This window comes from Adiantum capillus-veneris, chromosome 11 (genome assembly GCF_014529385.1).
Source record: "Adiantum capillus-veneris isolate H3 chromosome 11, ASM1452938v2, whole genome shotgun sequence".
Classification (NCBI taxonomy): domain Eukaryota; kingdom Viridiplantae; phylum Streptophyta; class Polypodiopsida; order Polypodiales; family Pteridaceae; genus Adiantum; species Adiantum capillus-veneris.
In genome coordinates, this window is record NC_140941.1 from 94,058,817 (window position 1) to 94,073,801 (window position 14,985).

The following is a 14,985-nucleotide window of genomic DNA, read 5'->3' on the forward strand; positions in this document are numbered from 1 at the left end:
CAAGATACCTCTTAAAACACCCCAGAGCGAAAATTGGCCGGGCCTATTGGTGACTTTGGTTGACCATTACTCTTAGGTAAAAACATGAAAATAAAGTCCATCTTAGACCCTAAGTTCTTAGCAAGTGAAGGCATAAGTGAAGTCCATCTTTGAGCCTAAGTTATGAGGGAATGCAACCCAAAGGTGAACGCAAAAATGATCGTCTTGGTCAAAGAGAATGAATTTGGTTAAACCATAATAGGGGAATAAGGTCATTTTTCTTTTTTGCAAAACTCACAATTGTGAGTGGATAGTAATAAGAACATCAAAAATATACACCAACCTCGAGCTCAGACCGAGCCTTGAGGATCAAAGGATTACAACTTTTCTGCTCGACAAAGAAACCACAACTACTCCTAAGCTTTACTTATTACAAGATGTCATCATGACATGTATATTGTTCTAGACCAGTCCTCTGAGGCTTGTTTACCTCTGATCATGTGGATCGTCACTCTGCTCTCTTGTATGATTTCACAAAAGCTTGCCACAACCAGATCCCCTTCAAACACGCGACGGTTCCTTGCTTGCCAAATATGGTGAAAGAAGTAGTACCCGATTAATTTCAGTGCAAACAAGAAGAGCAGAAATATGGTCTTAAGAATAAGTTTAGTAGCCTATGGTGATGACAAGGTCTTCTTGTTAATTATAATGGTTTACTATGTTTAAGAGCACGTCTTTTGAGAGGAAGTGCTATGGAGTCCTATGATAAAATCCATGAAGATTCCTAGGGGTCATTTAGGTATCAAGAGGAGCATTAAAATCCCATATGATGACATATTTTCTTTGAACTCTCTGACATTTCAAACCTTCCAAAGAGAATTTCACTACATCACGCTTCATCTCAGGCCAAAAGAAATGATCTTTATTTACAAGAAGAGTGGGGTGGGTCATGCGTTTCATTCATTGCCAATTCTCAAAAAAAATCTCAGATGAAAAATTTCTATTGAAAATATTAGAAAAATCATTTACCAGCGTACAATTTCCAAAGGCAAACCATTATTTTGATGCATTTCAAACTATGCATATGCAAAGTCAGGATCTTTAAAATAGGTTTCAGACATGGATCCAAATGATTGAAGCTCAACAACTAAAATGTGATGCAAATAAACATCCTTTATTTTGTCAAAGATGTAATATCAATTTACAAAAAGTTGATCTAGATCTAGCTTTCTACTTAAGACATCTACTACTACGTCTGCTTTACCAAGATACCATGAATCACAGGGTGCAATTTTTGAATGAACCCAGCCCATGAACCCATTAAATACGGCAATCTTAGATGTCGGATTGAATCAAAAAGTGTTTATTTGCTTTTTGATCTAGTTTAATTAGAATTTTACAAAGATGTAAGAACGAGTTACAAAAACTTGACTCACATCGAGCTTTTTACTTAAGGCATCTGCTACTATGTTGATTTTACCAGGCTATCATGAATCACATGGTTAAATTTTGAATGAAACCAGCCCATTTAATACGAAAATATCAGATGTTGGATTGAATCAATAAGTTTTTATTTGCTTCTTAATCTAGTTTAATTAGCATTTAACATCCCATGAGGTAGTGTTTACAAATGTATGAATCATGTACTATGGTTGGTGATTATTTGTCAAATGTACTATATTTGACCTCTGATTGTTTTAATTTCCTACTTTCAAATGCAATAGGATGGCCATTGTTCATGAAAACAATGGTTTGAATGTGTCATGCATCGTCTTGAAGCTGAGAAGAGACGATGTTGTGCATTTGAAGACATGTGCCAATGAGGGAATAACATCGACACCTTGGTAATGCATAAATATTTTATGGGGTTGAAGTATGGAGCGGTGGCATTAGTATCTCCCCTTAGAAAGAGTCTAAAAATGTCCAAAAACATTTTCTTACAAATTTTCTCCAAGGGAAGGTACGAACACCTTTGTCAAGACACGGGTCCTACGGGCAGGGCCCTACCCTAAGGGGGGGTCACGGACCCCGGCCACGGGCTAGCTAGTAGTGTGGACAGGGGATCCTAGGGCTAAGAACCTATAAATATGGGCGGTTGGGTGGAGGATCCAGGTCTCTAGCTCCTGGGGATCTTACATTGGTATCAGAGCTCAAGGTTGAAGGCATCCATGGAGGAGGGGGGAAGGGAAGAGGTAGGCCTTGCATGATCGCTCTCCCCTTCAACTGAAGGGCGTGCATGGAGGGGGCCGAAGCCGTAGGAGTAACCTCTTACATGAGAGCTTCCATGGCGGGCTCAAGAAGCCAAAACAGGCCGTGGGCAAGAGCCCTTCACAGGCCGTGGGCAAGAGCCCTTAACAGTTGAGAGCCGTCGACATGCAGAGCCGTGGGCACGCCCGCTTAAGGGAGGAGGAAGGCCGACTTGGACCTGCATGGAATTGCGAAGTTACGGGCTTGAAGGGTGCGCTTTGAGCAGGAGAACAAAACGCGTTTCGGCAGCGTTTTGAGCCAAGCCTTGTGGCATGCATGATCGTCTTCCCTTGCCTCTGCACAGCGGCCGCCAAAGCGATAGAAGTTATTTTCGGTTCTTTTTTTTTGTTTTGTTCAAATTGGGCGCCCTAAAAGTGCCCTAAAGCACCCTAAGGGGCCACTCCCACTGGCTGCAAACTTTCAACCGCCTGCAGCAGCACGGTCGGGACGAACGACATGGCTTTAGCTCCCAAGTGAGCTCGTTCTCAACCGCATGCATGCAACGTGTGAGCATACTCAGTATTTTGCTGCAGAAGCTCTGCAATTTCTGCCATGGTTTTGATAACCCATTCAAGTTTTATTGCAATAAGTTTCCAAAGATTATGGAAAGCAGCGGACAGAAACTTGGGATATTGTTCGACTGTAAGCATGCGGAGTACTGCAAGGGCTATGCGCCATCAAACGGATTTCAGGCCGCCACGAACACATCCATTATATGGCCATCGAGTGGAGTTTTTGATAAGGGAATCAAAACTCCGTGCATGGCAATCTCCACATGGTCATGAGGTATTCTATTTCTTTCAAGTTGGTTTTTTAATCGATATGTGCGGTTCTTTTACAGGAACCTATCAATGGAAATCAACAAATGTTATTTGGATACACAAGCAAGGCTTCTTGCTAGCCTTGATCGTGCATGCCAGCAGTAACGGGCAACAATAGGACTCTGTATGCGGCCACCACGAGCAAGGCTTGGGTCAAAACTTGTTGTCTTCCAGTTTTCATAACGTTGACGCTTGTATCTCTGACCTAATGTCGAGGAAGAGATAATATGCATTGGGTGCATGGTCACTCCATAGTATTTATAACTTGCCACAATACGGGCAAAAACACTATACATGACGCAGATGGGCATCACCAACTGTGCTACACCTTCCAATGCCAAGGGCAGTGGTTACAAGAAATGTGTTTGGCAATACTTGACACTCTCTTGATAGTTTAGCTATAGATGCTGTCTCTATCAGTATTGAGCAATTCTCTGGATCTCAATACGCTTCCGGATTCGGAAAGGCCAATTTTCTATAACATTTTGAGAAGGCTTCACTCTATGCGCTGGATTCGAGTGCACTACCAGAACCCTCGCCACAAGTGAAAGACAAGGTTAGTACATTTCAAGTTATGTTTGTTCTTGTCTATGTTTTATTTTTTATTTTGGAGAAGCTCTCTCTGTTGGGCGAAGCAAAGTGCTTGACAGACTCCATAAGTTGCCGTTGTACAAAGCAAACTGCTTTGTTGGACTTCGTGTGAAGCACGGCTTCTCGTATGTGCCAATGTATTATCCATTGAGTACTTCAGATAGATGATAATGGCACACATCTTTGACACTATGTGGTTGCCATGGCTGAGATGGTGTACGCACACTACCACTAAATGGAACCTAAATCTACGACATATTTCATAGGCAAAGTGCCATTTTAAGTCATTTTTCTAAAGTCACGACCCCATACATGGTAAGAGGTCAAGTTGTGGCTTGTGTTTTCTGTCCCCTCTCGTGATGAGAGCATTATACAGGTTGATTATTGCATGCTTATAGGATAAGCTGCCAGTCAGGCATAAGATGTCTAAGAGCACACATTTTGGGCACACACACACTAGAAATTTACGAAAAGTTCCTCAGCCCAGCCTACGCTTTTGCTACATATTCTGCTCGTGAGTCAGCTTCAGCCAAGGTGCTATAACTCACAGCTAGCACGTAGCTAAGATGCTACTCAAATTATTCTTCATCGGTTCGTCGATTGAACACTATTTTGCATAAGGGCTATGAGCCAAACAGGCTAAGAGCCGATGACAGGAGAAGGGTAAGACCCAACTATTGGCATCCTTTGGGTGATTGTTTTCAAGCCATACCCAAGGAAGTATACATCACCGTTAATGGACAAGCAAGCGTCTTGTCATTACGGATGTTAACAGTGTCAATTTTTCCCCTACATGTTTTCAGTGCGACACTCAATTTGAGTTTTTGATCAATCTTAAACTCACACCAGCTGCTCTCTACCACGGAGTATAGACACAACCATCATTTGTGACAGCATGGCTGTCCATAACAGATCGGTAGTTCACTTGTGAGGGTCTCCTGCTCTCTCTATAGCACTACGGAGTGTCTATGGACATACTGTTTTGGGGTAAGACCCGACAGGTGAGTGCTACATCACCCCATAGGCATTAAGGATCACAGTTCGATCTGCATTGAGGATCACAATTGATCTCTCCTAGTTATACTTTCAAGGAAAGAATTCCGCAATCTACCACGTGGTAGCAGAAGAACACAGTTTTCAAGATGATTCCAATCAACCTACACGGTTAACTATATTGGTTATCGTTAACTGCTACTTGAGCAGTTTCTACGAAGGGTCTTACCAAGGGGTTTGACTACGTAGATTTTAACCAAAGGAGTTGGATTGTGAAGGCAACACCCACGGTTCCCAGTGCAATACTGTTTGTTTGTTTAGGTAGGAGATGTGCTCCTCTCCGTTTGCATATGAGTCAGTGAACATTACGTTCAAATCTCCAGGTACGCATCTATTGATTTGGTGTTATTCCATTTTTTGTATGCTTTGCTTTGTTTTTTTTTTTTTTCAAGACGTATAAGCACGCTTGAATGTTACAGAGCCATGCCAAGGGCATGTCGGCACAAAGTATTTAGGACCAAGTGTTCAATCTACCTTTCTGCCTTATGATGTTACGAACCTACTTGTAGGGTTCGATTTGGCACATATTGTCACATGGGATACAACATGGTCTAGGAACTCAAGGAGTTCGGTTTAGCCAGTGTGGAGTATAATAATGAGGGTCCCTCTCACTCTTGTTGCAGCGTGTTATCACTTACCTCCACACACAAGTACAACTCGCACTTGATGGATGCCACTTTTCCTGACATCCTTACTTGAGACATATTACACATGTGGAGAATATGAGTCTCTGGGACTGACACTGGCTCCCAATTCTTAATGATGTGTCGCGACGAAGTCACTAGGTGCTGGTTGCATCCGTTCATTAGACCATTCGAAGCACACAGTATTAGGTACAATTTCAGTGGCCAAAAATTATCGGGTACTAAGTACAGACTTGTTGTGATTACAAGTGCTGTGAAACCACCTTAATGGAGGGTTGTTTCTACATATAGCAAAGTATGCTACGTTCATGAGAAGGTCTCATGGTTGGTTCCTAGGTGTGACCGGGTTGTCACATTCTATTATGGTCAACTTTTGTTGCAAGATTTTCACGTAAGTATAGTGGAAAGTCTCGTCATGGAATTGCGGTTTGGATATGTTTGTGTTAAATGCATGCACACTAGGTGTTATGGGCCCTAGTGTTTAACACAAATTTATTCGGAGCGGCATGCAAATTCATGGACTTTATTGTTTCTGTAATTTTTTGCAGTGTCAGTGCAATTTCTCTTGCAGATTTAGTATGAGTTTACACCCTACCATACACGGTGATGGCTAAGTATGGGTGTTTGTGATTGGATGCTTGAAACTCCAATCTGCTTTCAACCTAGTTGGTTGTCTCTATTCCATATCGAGTATATGGCTGGCTACTCAATGTTTGAGTCATGGTTTATCGTCAGTCGTGGAAGACTGTCTGTAAGTGGTTGGGGGAAGTACCTCACCCTTACTGCTGTTAAGTACCTCACCCCTCACCCTTACTGCTGTTAAGTACCTCACCCTTACTGCTGTTATTCATCCCGCGTAGGATGGGCAGCTTACAAGCATACTATTTAGTGCTAAAGGATATGCAAAGTGCATACGTTAGTAAACCATGCTAAAGGATATGCTAAGTACATACATTAGCAAGAAGCGAAACAACTGGATCGGTTACCTTTCTGGTTTGGAGTTTGCTTCATATGATGAAAGGCATGTTACGGCTAGTTTTAGTCTCTGTCTGTTATTCTCAAGTTATCAACCTTAATCATCAGTTTTGATGGGGTTGGCTACTAGCAAGAAACCATAGCAAGTCAAGGACTTGGTTACTGCTGATGAGTATGTCAGCATAGTACTTTCATGGAAAGATGAGCCGAGGTTATATTGCACATTCAAGTACCTTCAGAAAGTCTGAAACCTGGGTATGCATTTAAACACCTCTTAGTTATGAAAAATCGTTTAACATACTCAAGTGAGTTTTAAATGGAGTCTTCACATTATGTTGGTTATGGGTCGGTTAACCAAGATGATTGTACAGGGACAACAATGTGGAAAATCAAGATGTTATTCTTGATTTCATTGAACCTCTCAATGAACCGGCGGGTTCCGATTCAACAAACCGTTGGATCCATGAGGGATGCCACGGTGGAAAACATTAGTGTTCTTATGAAGATACCACCACTTCTGTTTTCGAGGACGAAAACTCTTCCAAAGGGGGGAGTAATGTCAGGACATGGGTCCTACGGGCAGGGCCCTACCCTAAGGGGGGGGTCACGGACCCCGGCCACGAGCCAGCTAGCAGTGTGGACAGGGGATCCTAGGGCTAAGAGCCTATAAATATGGGCGGTTGGGTGGAGGATCCAGGTCTCTAGCTCCTGGGGATCTTACAACCTTACACACTCATTTTCCTCGAGTCATTATCACTTGCCATTAAGGCTTTAGGCATGGAGAGAGTTCTAGAGTAGATGATAAAGATGCACCAAAGCTTTCCATTTAGGCTTCATAAAATTGTACAGTAGACAAGTAGTTCAAAAGACCCATAAAAGCAAAACATTCACTCCAAGATGGATACAAGACATTAATATGTCTTTTTGAAGATGGAAGGCATCACTCAACCCTACAATGATGAGGATTCCCTACAATGTATCATGGCATGGGAAAACCCAAAGGCTCATGCTTCATGCATTACTCCACTTGAGCATCAAGGTACCTTTTGCATCAAGACAGTGTCATCTTCTCTTATAGAAGTCTTTTTTTTATTTGGAAAATTTCATTAAATCTTACTCTAATTCTCAAAAAGAGCTTGTTCATACCTCTTCCAAGAAGGGTCCCTCTTTATGGCATCTTAAGCATCAAGTGATAATCCCTTGTTGGAAAGCACTTGTTCTACATACGAACGTCAACATGATTCTAATCTAAAACCAAGGAGGGATGCAAGAGGGATGAATATTTGGAGCAAGAGCAATTAGAATGGGACCATATCTAGAATATCATGGCACTTGAACGTTGGGACTTGGCCATATCAACTGCCCTTGGTCCATTATTGGCATCCCAGATGGAGCCTCCAAACCCGATCAACAAGCAAAGATTGGAGAATTTAATGATCAAGGTATTACTTAGGCTCTAGAGCACATTTATCAAGACTAGTTACATGTTAACTAGAAGTTCTTCTTCATTTTACAACAATAGGAAATTTTATGTTGGAAAAGAGAAATGTAATCCCACACTTGGGAAAAGAATGTGTTGTCCCACGATAAAGAAAATCATAGATGGGAGAGAACAATGGAATATCATAGAAATGCTTAGTCATCACCCTCCAAAAGTCTTTCAATGACCTTTGGCCAAGCGGTAGAAAATCATAGATGGGAGAGAACAATGGAATATCATAGAAATGCTTAGTCATCACCCTCCAAAAGTCTTTCAATGACCTGTGGCCAAGGGGTAATGGAATATCATAGAAATGCTTAGTCATCACCATCCAAAAGTCTTTCAATGACCTGTGGCCAAGGGGTAGTAAGGCTTGTCTTAGCAAGCAAACAAGTTGTGTATAGAAATTCTTGCTTGAATTTGTCTAAAAATCAAACTATTAGGTCTCCCAATCTCAAAAAAAATAAAAATTCTTTCAAAACATATTAACTGCGTAAGTCAAGGGTGAGTCTATGAAATGAAAAGACAAACTAAGGTAAAAAGTCAAAAGACCTTTTTTGTCTAGATAGAGAGGTGTTTTTTTTTTCTTTAGCATTTTTTTCTCTTTAAAGTGTCCTGTGTGTGTGGGGGACGTACGTGTTCGAGTCCGTAATGTTGTATCTGTATTTCCTAATTAATATTATTGCAAATCTACGTGCTTTGTCATTGTCCGTTGCTGAGTCCTATAGATTAGCGCATTATTTTTTGTTGTTTTTGAAGGAATCTTTAAATTAAGAATATTTATTACTCTTTTTTGAAGCCATTAGGAATACCTTTTTTTTCCGGGAAGCCATTAGGAATATTGTTCGCTTGACTCCACTAAAAAATCAAATATGTGAGGCCGATGAGGGTTGCTAGAGGTCGTTCTTTGGGTTGAGATTATGTGGAGGAAATAACATCTTTTACTTGATTGTGGAGAGTTTTGAATGTGATTAGAAAACATCTATACTCTTTATAATGCAGCTTAAAATTTTGAAGGAAGAAGAGAGCCTCCACGTGTCACACTTTGGTTCATTTCAAAGAAAACCTTTGGAAACATTTCATTTGAAATGCAAAAGTAAAGAGTTAAGTACTTAGTGCCATTGGCTCTACTCTAGTGGCTCTACGCATTTCATTAGTGGGAATCTCTCAAGCTTCCCGATTTCAATCAAAACAAAAAGACGCAGTTGAAAATCGTGTTTACGTTCACGCGCGGTTTCGAAGGCAAGTACTTGCAAGCTTGCTCGTCTCGTTGCATGGCACTATCTTGGTATGCGTCGCTTGGAGCTCCTGGCTACAGTGCAGTGCACTGCCTATCCTCTGCCTATCCTACACTCAAAGCAAGTTTGAGCACCGCTTCGCAGCCATGCCCTGGTCCGCATAACTCGTGCAACGAAAAACCTACAACTGGACAATTGCTTCCCTTGAGGCTGCCGATTTTTCCCCCTCTGAGCTTGACCTTCCGTCCTCTTGCTCAATTTGCTCCTCTGCCAACCCCCAGCCAGGTTCGACAACCTTTCTTGGCACTTGCAGAAGCTAATACAGTACACGAGACAGAGTTTTTCTTCTCTGTAGACTTCTCCATCATGATGCCATTGCACACTCTCTCTGTTGCAGCATTCGTGCCGAGTAATTTCGCCCTAAATTGGAAAATTAGAGAGAGGAAGAAAGAGGGAAATGGGGCATGCGCTCAGCTCAGGGAGCTCCTAGGTTGTCTGAAAATGTCTCTTTCTCTCCCTCTCTCTCTCTCTCTCTAGGCACCCGACGATTGTAGGCTATGTCTTGCTTTGTTGAAGATAAACAATCATCTCTCTCTCCATCTCTACCCCTCCACATGCCGTCTTCCAAGGCGACCTCCACCCCACCATTTCCTGTGCTTGCTCCACTTGGCAGATCCTCTCGTTACCGTTGAAGCTTTGGGAGCATCTTTCCAGATTCTTCTTAATTCACCTCCTTGCCAAAATCGGGAGGACCTACTGATTGATTGCTGACAATGTAAAGTCAAAAGATTAGAACTTAGTCTTGGTAATTCAAACTCAAAAAAGTACTCTATTTACAGTCCTTCGGAAGGCCATGGAGTTTCACTTCTGTCCTCAAATGTCAAGGGTGACCACTGACTACTTCCTTTCTGAAATCCATTTGAAGAGTAGCTCTACTTTGCATTTTGAAGGCCATAAAGAACTTCCCTCTACGTGTCGTCCAATTAACCTCTCTCAACATGCTTGCACAATGAACATCTCTCAACACGCTTTCACAATGAACCTTCCATGCAGTAAAAGATCTTCGATCTCGGCACATCAGTGTTTGTTTGTGTGTGTGTGTGTGTGTGTGTGTGTGTGTGTGTGTGTGTGTGTGAGAGAGAGAGAGAGAGAGAGAGAGAGAGAGAGAGAGAGACCCGTTTTGCAGGTGTGTGTATGAGAGATAGAGTTGGCGTGCCATTTGTTGTGGTATTGGAGCATTGCGGAGGTCTTCCACATTTGCTTTGCATTAATGAAGTGCAATGAGCTAGAAAATTCATCCATGGGAGTCTAATCATTTGTTGTGGATGTCTTAGACACATTGTGTGTGTATATGTGCGTGTGCACGCGTGCGTGCGTGTGTGTGTGTGTGTGTGTGTGTGTGAGAGAGAGAGAGAGAGAGAGAGAGAGAGAGAGAGAGAAAGAACCATTCTATACTTTTATGTGTGGATGAGTGTGCTGAGAAATAGAGAATGGTCCATGCGAATCATTGTGTGTGTGTGTGTGTGTGTGTGTGTGTGTGTGTGTGTGAGTGTGAGAGAGAGAGAGAGAGAGAGAGAGAGAGGGTTCTCACACCAAAACTAGAGTCAAAGGGAAGGGAGAATAAACATTGGTCTTATATCAACAATCGATGAAATTTGCAATCGAGAATTGACAATTGACATCTACAGAAACGAGAATTGACGTAATAAAAAAGTTTGATCAAATGAATCCAAGGTAGAAAGCGTGCATACCCAAGGCAGAAGCGGATCTCAACAGATGGCAAATGCGGACAATGGGAGGCAACTCCAACAACTCTTCGATATTTTTGAAGGTTTTTACGCTACATTTTGTAAACTTTTTGGGTTTCCTTCGGGTTGACTTAGAATTTAAAAGTTAATCTCAAAATTTGTAGGTGGGATAACACATAGCTTAGATTTTTTCAACCGCTTAAAGGCAAATTAGAAGTTTTGAGACAAATCATAAAAAGTTGTAAGAAGGGTTATACTAAATCGAGTTGAGACGCAATGTTTTTTACCAAAAACATGAAAAAATTAGGTATGAAAAATTTTACGGGTAACTTTATTATATTTGAAAATTTTTACACTCAATTTTTTAATACTTTGTACGTATAGAGATAATTCTCTAAATATGTAGGTGAGATTACACTAGATCTAGGTTTTTCGGAGCATTTGTCTATACTATGATTTTTCCCCAAAAAAAAATTAGAGACAAATTTACTATAAAATTTGAAGATTTTTGCACTAAACTTCTTTGCACTTTGTAGATTCTCTATACTTTGATTTAGGTTTTCTGAACTTTGTAGTTTCTTTGAACTTTAGAGGTGGTATTTCAATTTAAAAGTTAAGGTTGTGATGCTAAGTGTCATTCTTTTTGCATCCATGGCTCAGTTGGAGCATGACGATGTTGTATTTTTTATGTTTCTAATTCAGTATCATTGAGTAAGTGCTGCTGAAAACAAAAAATTTAAAAAATTAGAGGTAAATCTTGAAATTTGTAGGTGGAATTACACTAAACCTATGTTTTTTTTGCAATGTTGTGGGTGTCCTAATCTTCAAATTACATTTTACAAGTGTGTGGCCCGTCCGAGAGAGAGAGAGAGAGAGAGAGAGAGAGAGAGAGAGAGAGAGATGCCCCTTTCCTTGGCACCCAATCCATTCTCTCTCTTTCTTTGCCTTGGCCTCCACCCCCCCCCCCCCCCCCCCCCAAAGCCCTTTCCTTATGTCACATGGCAGGGGCCTCCAAGGTGCATAAGATATAGTTGAGAAATTTGTAGGTGGGATTGCACTAAACCTAGGTTTTTCTCAAGCACTTGGGTACATAATAGTTTTCTACTGGTACTCAATAGTTCATTATCTATATCTTTATAATGGACCTCAAAAAATTAGAGGAAGGAGAGGGCCTCCACATGTCGCATTTTTGGTTGATTTGCATGGCCCGTTGGATCAATGCCGATATTAAGATGTTGAGTCCCAGTCTTTAAAAATTGCATAAAGAAGTTCAGATTACAACTCCATCCTTTCCCAACGACTTGCAATAGTCAAATTTGTGAGTCTGACAAGTTGTTGTCAATCTGTGTGTGTGTGTGTGTGTGTGTGTGTGTGTGTGAGAGAGAGAGAGAGAGAGAGAGAGAGAGAGAGAGAGAGAATGTAGAATATGCAAATCCAACCTTTTTCAACAACATACAGATTGTAGGAACAAAATTGTGCACCTGATATTTTGAAAGTCTATGTATACGCTCTGTGTGTGCATGCGTGTCAATGTTACAGTGTGTGTGTGTGTGTGTGCGTGTCAATGTTACAGTGTGTGACTCTGACGCCTGCCACATTGCCTGCACACCCCAAAAGTTATCTCCCCGTTCGGCGACGACAGCTGGCATCTCTCTCTCTCTCTCTCTTCTCCACGTGCCATGTGATCCATGTTTGCCTTCAAAGGGATGAGAGGATCTATTTAGATTCCTTTTAATGAGACCCAAAAACAACGTTGTGGGGACATACTAGTAATCATTAATTTAATGTGTTTTAAATGTCCTCTCGTGTTTCTAGAACAAGCTAAAAACTCACATTGGAAGCACAGAATAAATTTGGCAACGCCCAAGAAACCAAAGCCAAAAAAGGTTACCAATTGTAACTTCATTTGAGTCAGAGTTACCATTTGGTAACTTGGATTTTCTTACACACTACCATATGATAACACGATTTTCTCAAATAGTTACCACTAAGGTTCATGTTTAATTTACATAATATATTTATATACACAATATTTATGTGTATATTATATATATATATATATATATATATATATATAGAGAGAGAGAGAGAGAGAGAGAGATAAAGGGGGAGGGGATTCCGTCTCCCCCCTCCACGTGGTGACTCCTCAAGAGTCAGGTGAACTCAGTCAGGCGGGCTCTTTCAAAAAAATCGTAAATAAATCGTCGACAGCCGCCTACTCAAGATGGCGCGCTTGGCGATGCCAGGTCGATCAATGCGGGCGAGAGAGAGAGAGAGAGAGAGAGAGAGAGAGAGAGAGAGAGAGAGAGAGAGGGGAGGTCTTGCTCCTCATCGTCAGTAGAGAGAGAGAGAGAGAGAGAGAGAGAGAGAGAGAGAGAGAGAGAGAGAGAGAGAGAGAGGTCTACCACGCTCTCCGAGAGAGAGAGAGAGAGAGAGAGAGAGAGAGAGAGAGAGGTCCTCATCGCCATCCTCCACGCTGCTGACGCTGCTGCAGCTACTCACCACATCGCCATTGCCATCCTCCACGCAGCACGTTGTTGACGTTGCTGCAGCTACTCGCCACATCGCCATCACCATCCTCCACGTTGCTGACGCTGCTGCAGCTACTTCGAAGGCGGCTACTGCACCACCGGGACGAAGGCGCCATCGGGACGAAGGCGACTACTGCACCACCGGACTGCGGTGACCTGCGGCTCCTCACCTCACGGCCTGCGGTGACCTGCGAGCTGCGACTCACACCAGCAACTGCAGGTAGCGCTCTCTCTCGCTCTCTCTCTCTCTCTCTCTCTCTCTCTCTCTGTTAAAACCCTGCCACGTGTCATTCCGGCGCCCATGTCACACTGGGACACCCTGCGCCCCTGTGGGCATGGTCCGAGAGAAATGAAATGAAATCTTATATCGCCTCTGTGGGCATGAAATGAGAGAAATGAAATGAAATGTTATATTGATATTGAACGTGTGTGTGTGTGTGTGTTAGAGAGAGAGAGAGTCTGATTTTCGAGCCAGTGCAGTGTTCTGAAAAATTTCGACCCTCTAATTTGTGAAAATTTCCATACCTCCAATATTTTGCCCTTCAAATTTTCCAAAAAAACCCAAAATACCCATGGTTACGTGATTCGAGAGAAGGCTGATCGTCTATCAATACAATATGCTAAAACTAGAATTTGTGTTGGTTATGTAGGGTTTGGAGATGAATTGCTTCATTATTTTAAGACATGATTGCTTTTTTTTTTTTGTTTTCTTCATTGTTTTTGTTTTAAGACATGATTGCCAAAGACATGAGTGGCAAATTACGTGATTCCAGAGATGCAAAAGAAAAAAATTGTAGCTTTCCATAAGAAGGGTGATCGTCTATCAATGCAATATGCTAAAACTAGAATTTTTGTTGGTTATGTAGGCTTTGGAGATGAATTGCTTCATTATTTTAAGACATGATTGCCTTTTTTTTTTTTCTTTTTAAGATAATTGTGACAAATTACATGCTAAGCACTAAAAAACGGATCTTAATTGTCACAAAAGAATAAAGATTAGAAAATCTTGAATAGTGCAATCAAAATAGATACAAGGGTGCTTTCGGGAATTTTGAAATTTAAGGGGTATTTTGGGAATTAGCACAAAAAGTGCTTGAGGAGCTTCTTGTCCGAGATGGAGAGAGAGAGAGAGAGAGAGCTGTGGGCTGTTTTTTGTTGCGATCGACCCTCGCAAGGGGGGTGCATTGATCATAAGATATGTCCAATAGCAGGGTCAGGAAGCTTTGGGCTATTTTGAGCAGATGCAAAGTGAGGACACCTCTCCAAATGAAATGATGTGGGCAAAAGATGATATTGATAGTCTTGCACTCTAAGAGGGGTCATTTATAGACCTTGGCCCTTCGAAGATCCTACCTAGGATGTCGTCTCTTGGAATGCACTGATTGCGGGAAATGTCCAGCTTGAAGTGGCCAATAAGCCAATATTTGCGGACGCCCATGAAGTTGCCAGTCACGGCCCACACCTATTGCGTGTCAATGCCCTTGATATTCCACTCGAATGCCTTGCCACATGTATTAGCGTTGCCACTACCCTCCTCTATAGCCCGTAGGCGTACGTATATTCTCTATTGTGGTAGCCGCCGGCTAAATGACCACCAAAGAACCCTAAAGAGATTTTCCTCTTTCCCCTCTTCAACATCCTTGGCTACTCACAATCGTCAACAATCAAGGAGAGCTGA